Source organism: Podarcis bocagei, assembly GCF_964188305.1.
Source record: "Podarcis bocagei genome assembly, chromosome: 15".
Classification (NCBI taxonomy): Eukaryota; Metazoa; Chordata; class Lepidosauria; order Squamata; family Lacertidae; genus Podarcis; species Podarcis bocagei.
The window spans coordinates 22,626,468-22,643,853 of NC_138141.1; the positions used below are offsets into that span (position 1 = coordinate 22,626,468).

The 17,386-nt window shown below is 44.2% G+C and overlaps 2 long non-coding RNA genes across 2 annotated transcripts in view; both read left to right on the forward strand.

Moving 5' to 3' along the window:
- The window catches only part of LOC308574725, a 325,877-nt gene that overhangs the window by 118,510 nt on the left and 189,981 nt on the right, over positions 1–17,386 (forward strand). The window lies entirely within an intron of this gene.
- LOC308574720 lies at positions 9,680–15,776 on the forward strand. The gene is made up of 3 exons (XR_014002570.1): positions 9,680–9,802; positions 12,391–12,569; positions 15,662–15,776. It is a non-coding gene; the product is annotated as an uncharacterized lncRNA (long non-coding RNA).

The window sequence follows — 17,386 nt, forward strand, 5'->3', positions numbered from 1 at the left end:
AAAGGAGAGGTAGAGCTGGGTGTCATCTGCATACTGATGAACACCCAGTCCAAACCCCCTGATGATCTCTCCCAGATATTAAAAAGCATAGGGGAGAGGACAGAACCCTGAGGCACCCCACAAGTGAGAGCCCAGGGGTCTAAACACTCATCCCCCACCACCACTTTCTGGACATGGCCCAGGAGGAAGGAGCGTTACCACTGTATGACAGTACCCCCAGCTCCCAGCCCCTCTAGACGGTCCAGAAGGATGTTATGGTCGATGGTGTCAAAGGCCGCTGAGAGATCCAGCAGAACTAGGAAACAGCTCTCACCTTTGTCCCTAGCCCGCCGCAAATCATCAACCAGCACGACCAAGGCAGTTTCAGTCCCATGGTGAGGCGTGGAAGGGATCCAAATAGTCCATTTCCTCCAGGCGTGCTTGGAGTTGTTCAGCAACCACCCGCTCAATCACCTTGCCCAAGAATGGCAGATTTGAGACTGGGCGATAGTTGGCCAAATTGGCTGGGTCTAAAGATGTTTTTTAAGAAGCGGTTTAATGACCGCCTCTTTCAGCGGGTCTGGGAAGGCTCCCTCACAGAGGGAAGCATTCACCACCCCGCAGAGCCCATCGCCCAGCCCTTCCTGGCTCGCTTTTATCAGCCAGGATGGGCAAGGATCAAGGAGACAGGTGGTCGGTTTCACTTGTCCAAGCAGCCTGTCCACATCCTCGGAGGTAACAGATTGGAATTGATCCCATGTAACAGGACCAGACAGAACTCTAGCACTCTCCCGCCCTGGCCCTGCTCCCATGGTGGAATCTACCTCCTTCTGAATCTGAGCGATTTTATCTGCAAAAAACTTTGCAAAAGCATTGCAGGAGATCTTGGGGTCCCTACCAGGCCCCAGTGGTACAGGTGGTTCCGATAGATTGCGAACCACCTGAAAAAGTCTCCTGCTGCTGTTTTCTGCAGATGCAATGGAGGCGGCGAAGAAGGCCCTCTTCGCCGTCGCCATTGCCACTTGGTAGGCTCGACGTTGAGCTCTAGCCCATGTCCGGTCTGATTCAGAATGAGTTTTCCGCCACTGGTACTTTAGCCGTCTCAACGATTGTTTCATCACCCTCAGGTCCGGGGAAAACCACGTGGCTGTCCGGGCTCCATGCAATCAGAGAGGGTGCTTCGGAGCCAGACAGTCAATATCCCTGGTTAACTCCACATTCCAGTGTGCCACCAGGGAATCAGCTGAAAGGCCATCAACTTGGGATAAAGCATCCCCTACCACTCTCTGGAAGCCAATTGGATCCATTAAGTGGCGGGGGCGGACCATCCGAATCGGTCCCACCTCCCTGCAGAGGGGAAGGGTTGCGGAGAAGTCCAGTTGCACCAGGAAGTGATCTGACCATGGCACTTCTTTTGTTTAGCTTTTAGTTAGTGTCAGATCACCAACATCCATAGAGGTGAACACCAAGTCTAAGGCATGTCCACGGCTATGAGTTGGGCCAAACTTATTCAGGGACAGCCCCATGGAGGCCATGCTTTCCACGAAGTCCCGAGCGGCCCCTTGTAAGGTCGTGTCGGCATGGATGTTAAAATCCCCCAGGACAACCAAGCTAGGTGTCTCCAAGAGCATATCCGCCACGACCTGAAGCAGCTTGGACAGGGAATCCTTGATGTAGCGGGGAGGTCAGTACACCAGTAGGAATCCTGTACTGCCCCTATTGCCCAACTTCCAGAACATGCACTCAGAAAACTGGGTCTTCCCAATAGGATGCCTGGTGCAGACTAATGACTTCCTAAAAATCACTGCAACCCCCCTCCCCACCCACATGACCTGGGTTGCTGTGCGTAAGAGAAACCTCTTTCCTCATTTAGAGGCAAACCTACCCAGTTCACCCTTTCTGGGGGGAAAGTACGAGAAATGAAATGAAGCCGTCCTTCTAAATCTTCATTTTTCATGATCTTGCACTGTTGTTCTCAATGTAACATGTACAAAAAGAAATGCATATACTGGGGTAAAGCATGCATTAAAATACATATAACAGGTGAAACATGACATGCAAGAATGTATTATGTCAGGGAAACTTTCTCTGAAAAATGTTTTGTGTTAGGCAAAATTGCATACAAACTTTGTACATTAGGAGAAATTCACACTATGAGACTGAGGAGTTTTATGATGACTTTTTTTAAAAAAAAATGCATACTGATGTAGAAATGTAGAAAATGAACTTAAGAGTGGGAAAATGAGAAAGTGGGAGAAACTGAACTTGACAGATTTGCATTAGTTATTCTTCCTGGCAGCATATTGGCTGTGAGTTTAGGAAGACCTGTTCCCTGCTTTGCAGGCCTTTCCCAACCTTGTCTGGGACCCTGACTGACTCCAACTACAAAAGCTGAGGCTTTTGAACAAACCCTTGCACTGGGGTATTATTAAGGGGCATGGTTGGGAAGGGGGGTTGTTGTTGCTACTGGTAGTATTTTTTGTATTTTATTTTTAGATTTTATTATGATTTATGTGGAAATTGTTCAATATGGTTGCATACTTTTTGTTTTTTGTTTATGAATGTTTTTGCTATGCATTTTTTCATGTTGAAAGCCACCTTGAGCACATTTTTAATTATGGAAAGGCAGCATAGAAATGAAATTATGTGTGTTTATAGGTATAAAGGTAAAGGGACCCCTGACCATTAGGTCCAGTCGTGACCGACTCTGGGGTTGCGGCGCTCATCTCGCTTTATTGGCCAATGGAGCCGGTGTACAGCTTCCGGGTCATGTGGCCAGCATGACTAAGCCGCTTCTGGCGAACCAGAGCAGTGCACGGAAATGCCGTTTACCTTCCCGCCAGAGCGGTATCTATTTACCTACTTGCATTTGGTGCTTTTGAACTGCTAGGTTGGCAGGAGCAGGGACCGAACAACGGGAGCTCACCCCATCGCAGGGATTTGAACCATCAACCTTCTGATCGGCAAGTCCTAGGCTCTGTGGTTTAACCCAGGTATGTGCAATTGCTCTTCCAGGAAAAGACCATCAGATGCCTAGCAAAAACAGGTATGAAATTATAGCTGCAGTGCCATAAGTACATGGGAATAAGCCCAACTGAAAATAATAATAATAATAATAATAATAATAATAATAATAATAATAATAATAATAATAATAATAATAATAATAATGGGTAGGTGGGGTCTCAGCCTATTCCCTGTTTAAAATTATATGTGAGTAACATTTTTGTTATGAAGAGATGTTGACCCACTGGAAAAGTCAATCAAGGACCACTGCCGATGGTAGGCGGAGCCAAAATCAAAAGTGGGTGGAGTTTGCAGCATTACATAATGATATAGTATTCTCTTTTTTTAAAAAAAAATATTTTTATTGCATTTTTTTTTCCAGATATAGACAGAAAACAGAAAAAGAAAGAAGAGAGAAAAAAAAATATAAAAGATGAAAAAGAAAAATCATAACCCTTCAACAACTTGTTCCAACTTTCCATCGAACTTCCCCACATCTCCCGCACAATGCATTCTTAATAATAAATTTATCAGCAAATTGTAACCTTGTTTCATGTGTTTCTTTGTTACTTCCAATTGCAGTTTAAGTTTAAATCCCTTATTGTCCAATTACTCTAAAAACAAAAAGTATTATCCTTTTTAACATTTAAACTTTGATCCCTTCAATATTGTTTTCCAATTTCATAAATATTACACTCTCATTGCTGGGGCTAGCATTTCAAATTATGCGTCATTTTATAAATCATATAACTTATAAAGTTTTTGCAAATAATTCTTAAATTTTTTCCAGTCCTCCTCCATTGCTTCTTCTCCCAAGTCTCGGATTCTGGCAGTCATTTCGGCCAACTCCATATAGTCAATCAGTTGCGTTTGCCACTCTTCCAACGTGGGTAAATCTTGAGTCTTCCAATATTTGGCGATCAAAATTCTTGCTGCAGTGGTAGCATACATAAAAAACGTTCTATCCTTCTTTAAAACCTTTTGGCCGACAATACCCAAGAGAAAGGCTTCCGGTTTTTTAGGAAAGGTGTACTTAAACACCTTTTTTAACTCGTTGTAGATCATTTCCCAGAAGGCCTTCACTCTTGGACAGGTCCACCAAAGGTGAAAGAATGTTCCTTCAGCCTCCTTGCACTTCCAACATTTATTATCAGACAAATGGTATATCTTAGCAAGCTTGACTGGGGTCATGTACCACCTGTATACCATTTTCAATAATGATATAGTATTCTCTCTCCATTTATTTGTTTATCCTGGACAAGAGAAGACTGAGAGGTGATATGACAGGCATCTTCAAAGATCTGAAGGGCTGTCACATGGAAGATGGTGCAAGCTTGTTTTTGGCTGCCCTAGACAGTAGGACCCAAACCAATGGGTTCAAATGACAATAAAGGAGGTTCTGACTAAACAATAAAAATAACTTTCTGATGGTAAAGAGCTAGTCAAGTGTGGAACAGACTACCTTGGAAGGTGGTAGACTCTCCTTCATTGGAGATTTTTAAACAGAAATTGAATGGCCATCTGTCCGGGATACTTTAGTTGTAATTCCAGCATTGCAAAGGATTGGACTATGGATGATCCCTGCAGTTACCTTCCAACTCTTATGATTCTATGATCTCTCAACCATTCCATGCCTCTTTTTCTGTGTCTATGTAAACCCATTTTTGCACGCTGCATGATGAAATTAGGCCGTCAGATCCCCTGGTTCTTTGAGCTTTATATTTCAAAGCTAATACTTTGAATTGTACCTGGAATTGTTCTGGAAGCTAGATCTTTCAGCATGAGAGAAACTGGCTTATTAGAGCAAGTAGGTCTGTTAATAATCCAGCTGCCATGTTCTGAACCATAACACACTCCAGTAGTCCAATCTAGACATAACCAGAGTATGGAACAAGGTCGGTGACATTTTGCAGAGTGGGGGATTCGTACATCTTTTAAGTTGCGACTGAATTTTGTCTGAAGCCAAATTTGGAGGAGACTTTGTAGGCCTGCCACAGGAATTTAAAGGGAAGTTTTTAAAAGTTCTGTAAAGTGCAATTTCTCAAAGGGATTTGACACACGTCCCTAGTTCTGGGGAGGTAGGTGTTGCCCTTTGATATCATCTGGCAATATTTCATCTTTTTAAAAAATCCAAAAACAAAGGAGGGATGTCAAAAGCAAACAATGGCAATGAATGAGACCAACCCATCCTCTGGGCACTCCATGCTCTCTGCCAGCTTCTGCCCATCCCTGCATTTGCCAGCCACAACCCAGCAAGGGCAGACTGAAGAGAGAGATCACCAATAAGCCAATATAAAAATCCTGGAGGCAATGCAGCAAATGGCAAAGAATGACTGTCGCAGTAACAAGAGAGGAAATTACAGATAAGTGAGGGAGAAATGCCCGCCGAGATGCTCGGAGAATGCCTGAGCTGACAGAAAACAAACGGAGGTGTCAAGGCGGAATCAATAGCGATCGCACGACCCAGGAAGGAGGGAGATGGGATTCATTATGGAAGGGGACAAAACAGACATTATCCAGCCAGCACACAGTGTAGCCTCCCAAAGACCAGTGATGGAATCAACTTGAGATTTATTTCTCACCACTGAGGAAATGACTACTGTTTACCAAAGTGTCCTCAGTGGTGTTGTTCCACAAGGCAGGGTTGGGGAACCAGTGGCCCTCTGGATGTTGTTGGGAATGCAAGACCCATCTTCCCTGATCATTGACCATCTTAGCTGGGGCCAGGGGCAGAGGAAGGGGTGGGTGGTGGGGATGGTCTGCCCTGGGTGTCACCATTGAGGGGGTGTGACAAATGCCAGACGGGAGAGATGTGCTGGCTTGGGCGCACGCAAGCTCTGCACTGCCCAAACGGTCCGCCCATGGCCTCCCCCCCCCAAAGCAGCAGACTTCAGAGGCCCCATGGCAGCCCTCCCTTATGGGTGGCTCGCCTCACCAGGCCCTTCAAATATCTGGAGTTGGCTACTATGTTGGAGCTAGAGACACCTGGAGAGCCACAGGTCCCCCACCACAGAATTAAAATATTTTAAATTACCTTAATCCAAACACTAGCTGCACTCCTCCTCAAATCTTTCAGAGTTTCCATAGGGCTAATGGTAACAGGAGGCCCTGAATCCTGGAAATCATGGTAGAGGGGTCTGTTCAGGTATTGCCATAATTCAGTAGGAAGCCAAAGGCATTTGATCAGGAACACCCTCAACAGCATGCTGCAATGTTGCTGCTTACATTTTTTTGGTTTAAACAAGTTAGACCAGTTGGCTGGGCCAGAAAGTACACTATAGTTTATCACTCCAAGTAAACACATAGTCCTGCATCCCAGGATGCAGTTTGCAGTTTGCAGAAATGTGGGTGCCCATATTATATTAAACCCCTTAATAGCTGCCCGACATTCCAGAGCATTTACTGTATTTGCTAATGCTTTAAAATTCAGTGTGGAACAGATATCTATGGGGCCTTTTTTTAAAAAAAACACACAGATGACTTCAGCTTCTAGAGGTGACTCATCCACCCTCACAAGGTGAGAAATGCGGGAATACAATCTGACCGGGGATTTCGCTTCCTGGAAAATGAAGTAATTATATGCTTATTTTCACATTTGCATTCAGAACGGGTGTCAAAACAAGGGAGGGAAGGACTACCGAGGTGCCTCGAATCCTTAACTCATACATTTTGCAGCTGAAAATAGGGACATGCTTTGTAACACGCAAAAGTGCAAAATGAGGATCACTTTGCAGGCCCTGCCAGTGACGCAGTTTTGGAGGCTTTGTGCTGTTTCCATTCACCCTGTGAGAGACTCTCTGGCACTTATTCAAAAGCCAAGAATAGCCTTGTTCAATTGCCCAGTGGAGCCTGCCTTATCAGGGCAAATGAAGCATGGAGCCACCAACCTCAGTCTGCCCTCCGCCAGCCCCCACCTGACTGCCTTCTTAAATGCAAGCATCATGATGGCCTCTCCTACGCTGGTGGAAGTCCTCCACAACCTACTACCCCACATTCCCTATGGATTTGTCTGATCCTATTTTAACTGTGATCTAACTTCTACCCTCTGCTGCCTTGAAGGTTGCCCCTATCATCTTCTACAATGTCCGGGTCCCTCCTCAGGCTCCCAGAAGGTATGAAGCCTGCACATCATCGCTGTAAGCTGGAGGGGTGTTATCCACAGTGCCAGGAGCGCCTTGGAGAAAAGCATTGACCTGCAAATGACCCCGGATAATAACCAATTTAGAATTCCTTGCAACTGCCAGGGCACCGGTGCTCAGATAACAACCTCGAGATGTGTTCTGTTTACATCTCCCGAGTATCGGACTCGTGCAAACAGCCCAATCGAAGGAATGAGCGCCTGTAATCTTGGCTGATTTCTTCAGGAAATCAAGAAGCCTTCACTTTGTTTGGCAGTGGTAGCCTGCCTTCACTGTGAACAATGGTGGAAAGGGAATTGGTATTCAATCGGAGAAATAAAGAAGGGTGGGGAGGGAACGACAATACAGAGAGGAGTAAATGGGGCTGCTAAGAGTGGCTGGTTATTTTTCTTTTCTGTACAGTTTTAAAAGCTTCTATAGACTGCCAGCCCCAGAGGCCACTTGAGTGAAGTGGGGAGAGCCCTGATGGAAGAATTCTGCTTGTGTATGGCTTGAAGTAGTTTCTGCTGGAGTCAATGGAAAGATAGCCACTAGCGCTAATTTCTAAAGAAAATGTTTCCTAACATTCAAGGATCCCAGCGTAGCATGTTTTCTGCCCTGAGGACTTTGACTTTTATTCCTAGATATACAAGGGTTTGTTCGTTTGTCTTATATTATTTATTGCATTTATATCCCACCTTTTTCTCCAAGGAGTTCCATGTCACATACAGTGGCACCTCGGGTTACATACCCTTTAGGTTACATATGCTTCAGGATACAGACTCCGTTAATCCAGAAATAGTGCTTCAGGTTAAGAACTTTGCTTCAGGATAAGAACGGAAATCGTGCTCCGGTGGCACGGCAGCAGCAGGAGGCCCCATTAGCTAAAGTGGTGCTTCAGGTTAAGAACAGTTTCAGGTTAAGAATGGACCTCCGGAATGAATTAAGTACTTAACCCGAGGTACCACTGTACATGGTAATGCTCCTCCTCATCTAATTGTCACAATTAACTTTGGCTAATTGAGGTAGCTTAGACTTCCAGACAATGATGGACTTAAGCTTTATGGCTGAGTGGAGATTTGAACATTGGTTTCCCAGTTCCTAGTCCAACACACTAACCATGATACCACACTGGCTCTCTGAGTACCCACACTGGTAGGTCCAGAGTACTTCTTGACTTCTCAGACCCTAAAACACACACTTTCCCCTAATATATGCATTTTTGTACAGATTATTCAGCTGGAGAACTATATTGCAAAATTCAGAGGTGTGAAAATTTTGAAGTATAGCTGTGCTGCAATTCTCAGAGGTTTCCTATCCAGGCACCAACTACACAAACTTAGCTTCAACAGGACCACAACATCATGTGTTCCTGGCATTGTTTCATCATGGTGAGGCATCCCATAAAATAAATGATAAATGACCACATCAATTAAAGAGTAAACAATATTTGTAGAAACACCAATGGGCAGAGGCATCCAAAAACTGTTAAAAACACAGAGGAGAAGGCTTTTCAAAAGACTCCATGTTGGAGTCTGTTGTGCTTGTATGGGGAAGGTGTTCCAAAATGGGGAGCAACCACAAAGAAGACTCTATCCCATGTCACCACCCAATGAACCTTCCCTGGCAGTGGAATGGGGAGAGAAGCCTCCTTTCCTGATCTTAAATCATGGGTTAGTAAGAAAAAATCATTTTAGAAGGTTTGCATGTGTGTGGTGATTCTTAAAAAGCCTAACAAGCTATATATCCATTACTCTTAATGAAGAGTGCTGCAAAATTCAAAAACTTTTACACCCCTTTAGAATCTGGCCAAGCCAAAGAAACACTCACCACAGACTTGATTTTGCCATATTCTAGAACGGTCCACTGATATTGACTGGTTGTCCTTCCCTATCTCCTTGGGATGTTGAAAGGATAAATTCTCTCCAGGCAGCACAGTGTTTAGAGACTGCATGGTCCTAAGGCCACATAAGTGTCTAAGATAGATAGTGGTAGGCACAAAACTCATTTGGGGTTGCAATTTAGTACTTATTGACACTGCCTGGGCTAGCACCTTTGGGTAATTTAGTACCACTCTCAAGCACACCAGCACCTGCTTTCCCTATTCTCTAAGCAGCCCTTCATCAGGGCAAGGAATGCTCTCTCTGACTACTTCTGTTTCACATCAAACCACTTTGCAGTGCCATTAAATATTTTATGGCTCATTTTTGCTCTGGAGGAGCTTGAGCTTTCTATGGAAGAGAGGATCAGGTAGAGAGGCGATTGAGAGAAAGAGAAAGAAAGGGGGACCTGGATAGAGGGCTAAGGAGGTAACAATCAAAGGGAGCAACTCAGAGCCAAAAGAGACATCAATTTGGTTCCATCTGGGGCAGAAGATACCGTTGGATCGATCAATCTGACGGAAGGCTCCCTGTGGCTCTCCAAACGCTAGCCTTATAGAGATTGCTTAGCATTCCCTCTCCCTCTCTTTCCTCAAGTTAAGGTGATAAATCAAGGTGAGTTGCTGTTCCTCCACTCATTTTATGATATACACCCAGACCCCTGGCCTGCAGGACAGAGCATGGAAGATGGATTGGCTGGTTCTCCTGGAGTCCCTGGGAAAGGCGCATGTCATCGTGATGAATATTCCCAAGACATTTTTTTAACTGACTCAGAAGAATGTCCCACAGGCATGGCCAAGGGGGTCAAGGAGAAAGATGGTGAGTGTTGTTGTTATTTTTTCCCTAGACATAAACCAATCTGCTAGGGATCAGGCAGATACTGCAAAGTGTGAGTGTGCTTGGGTGGTTTCTTCTCCAGCTGTTTGAAACAACCAGGATGATGGAAGCAGTGTTGGCGTAATCACCAACATTTTCAATATAATACTGGATAGTAATTAAAAAGGTAATCAAAACTGTAATCATACCCAGCATGGCCAATAATCAGGGATGGTGGGAGTTGGAGTTCAACAACATCTGGAGGGTCAATTAGATAGAAAAAGGATGACACTATTGTGCAAGTGTAGTCAACATTGTCACCTCTGGATCTTGAGGACTACAACTCCCATCATCCCTGACCATTGGCTATGCTGGCTGGGGATGAAAGGAATTAGAGTCTGTGATGTCTTGAGGGTACCATGCTGAGCCCATGTCGACAGAACTTCCTCTATAAGCAGGCATGCCTTACCCATCCTCTGTCAGTTTTTAAGCAGACCTTAAAGGCTTTTCTGCTTCAGATATTTTAATTAATATGCTAGCACTCTATATTTAAACTGCTGCTGTTTTTAAATCCTGAAATTTAGCTGCTGGATTTTAATACATGTAGCATTTTGGTATTGTTTTCAGCTGCTGCTGGGATAATACTCTGTGATATTTTAGCATTTAGATTGTGATTTTATGTTACGATTTGATGAATTCTCTGGGTTGCTTTCCCCCCTAAATGCGGGTCACCTAGCCCTGGAAGTCAGGCAGCTCACAAATGTTGAGATAAATAAGCAGGCTAAACTAAACCTCAGATATGCAGATGACACAACCTTGATGGCAGAAAGTGAAGAGGAATTAAAGAACCTTTTAATGAGGGTGAAAGAGGAGAGCACAAAATATGGTCTGAAGCTCAACATCAAAAAAAACGAAGATCATGGCCACTGGGCCCATCACCTCCTGGCAAATAGAAGGGGAAGAAATGGAGGCAGTGAGAGATTTTACCTTCTTGGGCTCCATGATCAGTGCATATGGTGACAGCAGTCACGAAATTAAAAGACGCCTGATCCTTGGGAGAAAGGCGATGGCAAACCTAGACAACATCTTAAAATGCAGAGACATCACCCTGCCAACAAAGGTCCGTATAGTAAAAGCCATGGTTTTCCCAGTAGTGATGTATGGAAGTGAGAGCTGGACCATAAAGAAGGCTGATCGTCGAAGAATTGATGCTTTTGAATTATGGTGCTGGAGGAGACTCTTGAGAGTCCCATGGACTGCAAGAAGATCAAACCTCTCCATTCTGAAGGAAATCAGCCCTGAGCGCTCACTGGAAGGACAGATCGTGAAGCTGAGGCTCCAATACTTTAGCCACCTCATGAGAAGAGAAGACTCCCTGGAAAAGACCCTGATGTTGGGAAAGATGGAGGGCACAAGGAGAAGGAGATGGTTGGATGGTGTTCCTGAAGCTACCAGCATGAGTTTTATCAAACTGCGGGAGGCAGTGGAAGACAGGAGTGCCTGGCGTGCTCTGGTCCATGGGGTCACGAAGAGTCGGACACGACTAAACGACTAAACAACAAAAACTAAATGAAAAATAATAATAAAAGGATGCAACTGGAAAACTCTTCCTGGTTGAAATTTTGAAACATCTGCCAGTTAGTGTGCATAGGTGAATCTAACAATTTGGGTTTCTCGCAATCTCTCTTCTTTTCTTAATTTTTCTAATCTTAAATTCAGCTTGAACTTGTAAATTAGTCAGGATTCTAGTGTGAATTTTTCCTAATACAGTAGTACATCGCAAGACGAATGCCTCGGAAGACGAAAAACTCTCAAGACGAAAGAGTTTTTCGTTTTTTGAGTTGCTTCGCAAGACGAATTTCCCTATGGGCTTGCTTCGCAAGACGAAAACGTCTTGCAAGTTTGTTTCCTTTTTCTTAAAACCACTTGAAGAGGTGCAGTTGCGACTTGACCGTGCTTCGCAAGACAAAAAATTCGCAAGATGAAAAAACTCGCAGAACGAATTAATTTCGTCTTGCGAGGCACCACTGTACACCCATATTCGTATGCAATATTGTCTAATAATTCCCCCCAAAAGGATTTTCTGTTGAAATGATGCATTTTGTGTGTTATTCTCACCAATATATGCATTTTTATGCACACTTTACCCAGTACATGCATTTTTGTACACATTACTTGACTGGAGAACTTAATTGCAAAATTCAGAGAAGTGTGATTTTTTTTTTTTAAGTGTTGCTACATTTTTGATCTCACATTGCTTTAGAGTATGCAGTTTAAGTAGGCTTGCCTGTAAATGAGAACCAAATTGAATTTCTGCCACATCCCCACTGGTTAGCAAATTGTAATAAGCCATTTTTTAAAACCCTGGGTACAAAGAGAAAGCATTGCAGAGGGAATTTCTGACGTGTTCTTCCAGGTCAGCTATATTTCTGCCAATTGCCCCAGCATTCTTTTTTTGCAATCAGAGCTGTGATAGCTTTGCATGTGCCCCCCACTATCGCAGGGCATTCTGCTGTTTGTTGGTTTCTGGCACCAATCAGAACAATACAGGAGACTTTAAATGACACCTTGATTATCACTCACATTTTCAGACACTGTCCAACAGCAGTAGCTGTCAGCTTTCATCATGCGAGGCCATGGGTTCTCATCAAAACACTCTGCCGTTCTGGAGAAAGAGAGAGAGACCTCGATGACTTCTCCGTCGATTAGGATTCTTCCTTCTCATCCCTTAAGAGCTTGCTTCCTCCGGGAGACGTCTTAGACCTGCTTGGTATTTATTTTCTCCATCAAGGCAGTAGCTTGGGGGTTTCTTGTTTATTTAGCTATTTACAGGTTTGAAAGAGAGACGAGAGGTTGAGAGGCCCTTGTATTACAGCTGAAACAAATTGGAGAAAAAATTGGTCTCCAGCAAATGCTTCCAGCTCAAATTAGCTGGCAGGCATTTGAATTGATAGCCGGGGTTAGCAGTGTGCAGATTTGGTGTGACTAAAGTGGGAGAGGGTGGGGGATGGATTTTACTCTTTTTTAAAATGGGGGGGGGGTCACATCTATAAAGAAAAAAGGGAAAACATGGGGTGGGGGACCTGAGGCCCAGGGGGTGATTGTAGCTCTCCAGAAGTCTCCCCAGGCTAGACCTCCAGATGGCTCTTCATTGTTCCCTGAGCATTTTTCCGTGGTTGGAATTGTGACATCCTGTTGCAATGCCTTTTTTGCTTGGCTGGATGCAGGACAGAGAGAGGTGTGTGAGTGTGTGTAAAAAGTAGGCTGTTGTACAGAGGTAAAACCTTCTCCTCCGGCTTGAACCACTTTCCTCCCTGCTGCTCGACCGTGTTCTTCCAGCAATATATTTCTGTGTGGGAAAGAGTGGTTGAGGGTCAAGCACCCATAGGACAGAATTCTGAAAGCATGTAGCAAAAAAGAGAGACAAGAATCCTGAATTATAGGAAAATCAGCGCACGATTACGGGCTCCACCCATTTCTCCTGAACCCTATCAGTAGGGGTAGAGTGGTTTTAACCTTTCTCCTGCCCCCACTACCCACTGTGTTCCTGATTCAGATTAAAATGAATTGCTTGTTTTGCTGCATCATTTCCATTATCAGAAGCTTCCCCCTCTCACATAGGGAGTCAGCCATCTAGCCTTTTGATTTCAGATCTTAATAATGAGCCAGGAAGCATTAAAGTGATTGCACCCTCTTTGTGTGTGTGTGTGTGTGTGTTATAAAAGCGTGTATTTGCCTAGTATGTTCTCTGTGTGCAACCGTGTACATATCTCTCTTTGTTAAGGGTGTACCTCTCTCTCTCTCTCCTCCTCCTCTGTGTGTGTGTATGCTGTTGTGTGTGCAACCAATTAGAGTTAAGTGTTATGTCCCTGAGTCTTAAGTGTATCCCTTTGTGTGTGAGTGTAATTATGTTTATGGGCTAAAGGGGCATGGTTGGGTGCATGTCATGCCTCAACCACTGCTGGGAAATAGTCCCAAAAGTCTTTCCACTTTTGGCTAGAAAGATGTCCCTCATTCCTGATTTAGAGCACTAAAGGTCAAACCCAGCATTGCTAGCTCTCAAAATGCAAAATCATGCAGCAACCAAGATCCAACATAAGCCCCAATGAACTACCAAAACATTCAAACAGCAAGACAGACCACAAAAACACAACAAGGGGCCAGCTTCACCCTCAAGGTCCCCCCTCAGAATTTTCTAAGCAAGTAGTTCTTCACTTATCTTAGAGCAGCCCTCCAGATGTGCTTCCTGAGGGTGGCTGCATCAGCACCACTGATGAGACCCAATATCTAAAACAGGGGTGCCCAAACTTTTTTCAAAGAGGGCCAGATTTGATGAAGTGAACATGCGTGAGGGCCGACCAAAGTTGTTGAGCTGTTTAGCTTTTTTCAGGATTTTACCCCAGGGCATATATTGCCATGGGGGTCGGATTAAATCGACTGGTGGGCCGGATTAGACCCCCAAAACGGACTTTGGACATGCCTGATCTAAAAGCTCTCACCTTTCATCCCACAGACACACACTTCTACAAACCTGGAGACACAAAGCAGGGACCTCTTCTGGTGATCTTAGGATCTGGAGTAGGTGGGGGAGGTTTTCTAGGAGGTGGTTCCCAATGTCTCCTATCACCTCTCTTAGGGAGTGGAAATGCCCTTCTCTTAAAAGCATTCACTCCATTTCCAGGGTCCTGTGCTGGGAAGGTTTTTTATGCTTGCCTGCTGCTCAGGATTTGCCATTCCCAGGATGATTGCCTGGAGCTGCATCAGCCTCCTAAAGGCACAGGCCACTTTCAGCTTGGAGAGTGACTGAGCTGATCATGATGGGGTAGGTGGGAAACATTCCATTAAGGAATGCACCATTGAGGGCAGCACAGGAGATCTGTCAGTGTGGGTGATGGACACAGATCGCGGATTGCTCATTTACTGGAGGAGAGGAAGGCGTTGACTGCTTCCTGGGGAGCATATTGCACTGTGACAGAATGAGAAATGAGAGGCCTTCTCCAGGAAAGTACATGCCATGCCAAAGTGTGGGCAAAAACCACCGCTCGGTGCCAATTTAATGCATCCCCCAAAGGCCTCCCAGGCAGATGTTTCTATCTCTTTTGATCTTCCCTATTACCTCCTGCCCAACCCACCTTCTCTCTCCCTCTCTATACCCTTTCAAGAATGAGACCCTGGTCACCTTGTCCTGAATTGCTGGGAACAGCTGTGGCTTGTGGAAACAAATAGAAGCATCTTCATTTTAAAGAGAAATGATGCATTGAGCCAGCCAGCTGCCCCTGCCTCTGTTGCTCCGCCGTACGTGAGCACACAAGTTTTGACAGATGGCACGGCTTTGAGTGACTGCTTCAATTTTTATTCTTTCTTATAATCCACGGCTTGAGTTCCAAATACTTTAAAACCATTACCGGCCCATAGATCACCCCAAAGTGCTAGAGTCCGGTGCGCTTAATAACCCTCTGGAAAGTGCTATCAATCAGTAGAGGGAAAACACCTAGCAGCAAACTGTTTAGTGCCTAAGATACCTGCTTTTGTCAGAGATGGATGGGACTGCAGCACTCTGCAGAGGTTCCTGGATGCCAGTGTTTCTGCTCTCTTCTCTTTGGGGGCTGGAGGCAAACCTATTAGGTCTGGTCTGAACATTCGACCGTTTTGAATCTCAGTTGTTGGGGGGGGGGGGCAAACCTGCCCATTTCAGTTTCTCTTAGTTTCTCAGTTTTTCAATCTTAAGTTCAGTTCTCGTAGCATATAGTCCAACTGTGGAACTCACTCCCACAGGAGGCAGCAATGGAGAACTGCATTGCAAAATATAGAGAAGAGTGAATTTAAATGGATGACTATGTTTCTGTTTGTGTATTGTTTCAGAAAACTCAGGTAGAGTAAGTGCACCATTAAATGTGAGCTGAAAAGAATTTATTTCCCATCTCTACTCTCAAATAAAGAGCAGCTATGTCAGGAGGATAGACGTATTTCCTTCAAAAATAAATAAATCGTAAGTATATTCACTCACCTCCTCACTTCATTCCTGCTGTGGTTTTCTTCTCCTTAGTTAAGGGGGGGGGATATCAATTAGTAAGGGACCATGTGATAAATGAGCTTATGCTGTGAAATTGTGTAACCAATCAGATTTGTACAACTGATGGGGAGATAAAAGCTTCCAGATAAGCCATCCCACCCAGGGACTCCAGCCAGGGAACACGGATGATATTGCAATGCTATTAGAATTCGACCTCATTTGAGCATGTGATGGTGTCAAGGCAGGAAAATGAAAGCCATGGCAGGTGAGCACAAGAGCAGGTAAGGTAAATTCATAGGCAAACCTTTTTAAAGGAAAGTAGAAAGTTGGTTGAAAAGGGGATGTGTCTTCATGAGAAACCATCAAGAATTTATTGCGATTGGAAAAAATAGACATGCAGATTAGCCAATGATTAATTTGACATTTGTGATTCAGGCTTTGGGAATTTGGGAAACCATAAGCCCTGCCATCACCACCACATTTGGCTATATGAGGGGGATGAGATGTCTCCCTGGGTTCCTTCCAAGATAACCTGTGGTCCCCTTCTTCCCTTTGTTCTTATCTTAGACTCATTCATACCTTCAGTGTGAAGAAAGAGCCCAAGGTTTGTGCTTCTGACAACTTCTTAGAGGAAGTGTCTTCCTTTGCTTTCCCTTCCTTGCTGAAGTGTCAAAGTGGCATCAGGCCAGATGGAGAACAAGTGAAATCAGCAGCTTGGATTTTAATGTGCTCAACTGATGAAGCACCTAACAGATTGTTTAGGGAAGTGAAATGTTAAGCTAGGTGACCACAGTGGTGACAAACTGTCATTCATTTTAGCCGGGCGAACAGATGCTTTCCATTTCCTCTTTAGCACAGACACCTTGGTACAAAATGAACATTCTGTGTTAGTGTCAAGAGTATGAAGTTCAGGGCTAAGGATGTTAGAAGTCCAAGTTTAGCCTGGGCTAGCCGACCAACTGATTCACAGGCGCTATCCTAAGCATGTTTACTCAGGTGTAAGTCCCACTGGGCTCAGTGGCTCTTATTTTTCAGTAAGTGTGCTTACAATTTTAATAATAATAATAATAATAATAATAATAATAATAATAATAATAATAATATTCATAACATTTATATATCACTTGATTGTAATAAAACCTCTGAGTTGTTTACAAAACAACAACAACAACAACAACAGGAACATTAAATGCATCAAGGAAGACAGTTAAAAACAGGTATTTAGAAACACTGAACCTAACTGTAATCTAAAAGTGATTAAAACATGTGCCAGCATTTTACATGTCTGGATAGGCTTGCCTAAACAAAAAATGTTTGAAGCAGGTGCTGAAAAGAGTATAGCAGAGGCACCTGACTGATGTCAATAGGCAATGTAAGGTTATCAGGGGGTTACTCGAGAGCAATCAGGCAAATGCCTCCCTGGTTGGCTGTAAAGCCTAGTTATTGGTGCCAAAAAACCTTCACTATGCAGAGCATCACTATTCCGTGGCTCGCTCATTCACTGGCAGAATCTGTGAGTGGGCGGTCCTTAAACCTTCCCCAGCAGAGTAGTTTCTTGACGCCCAGTCTGCTTT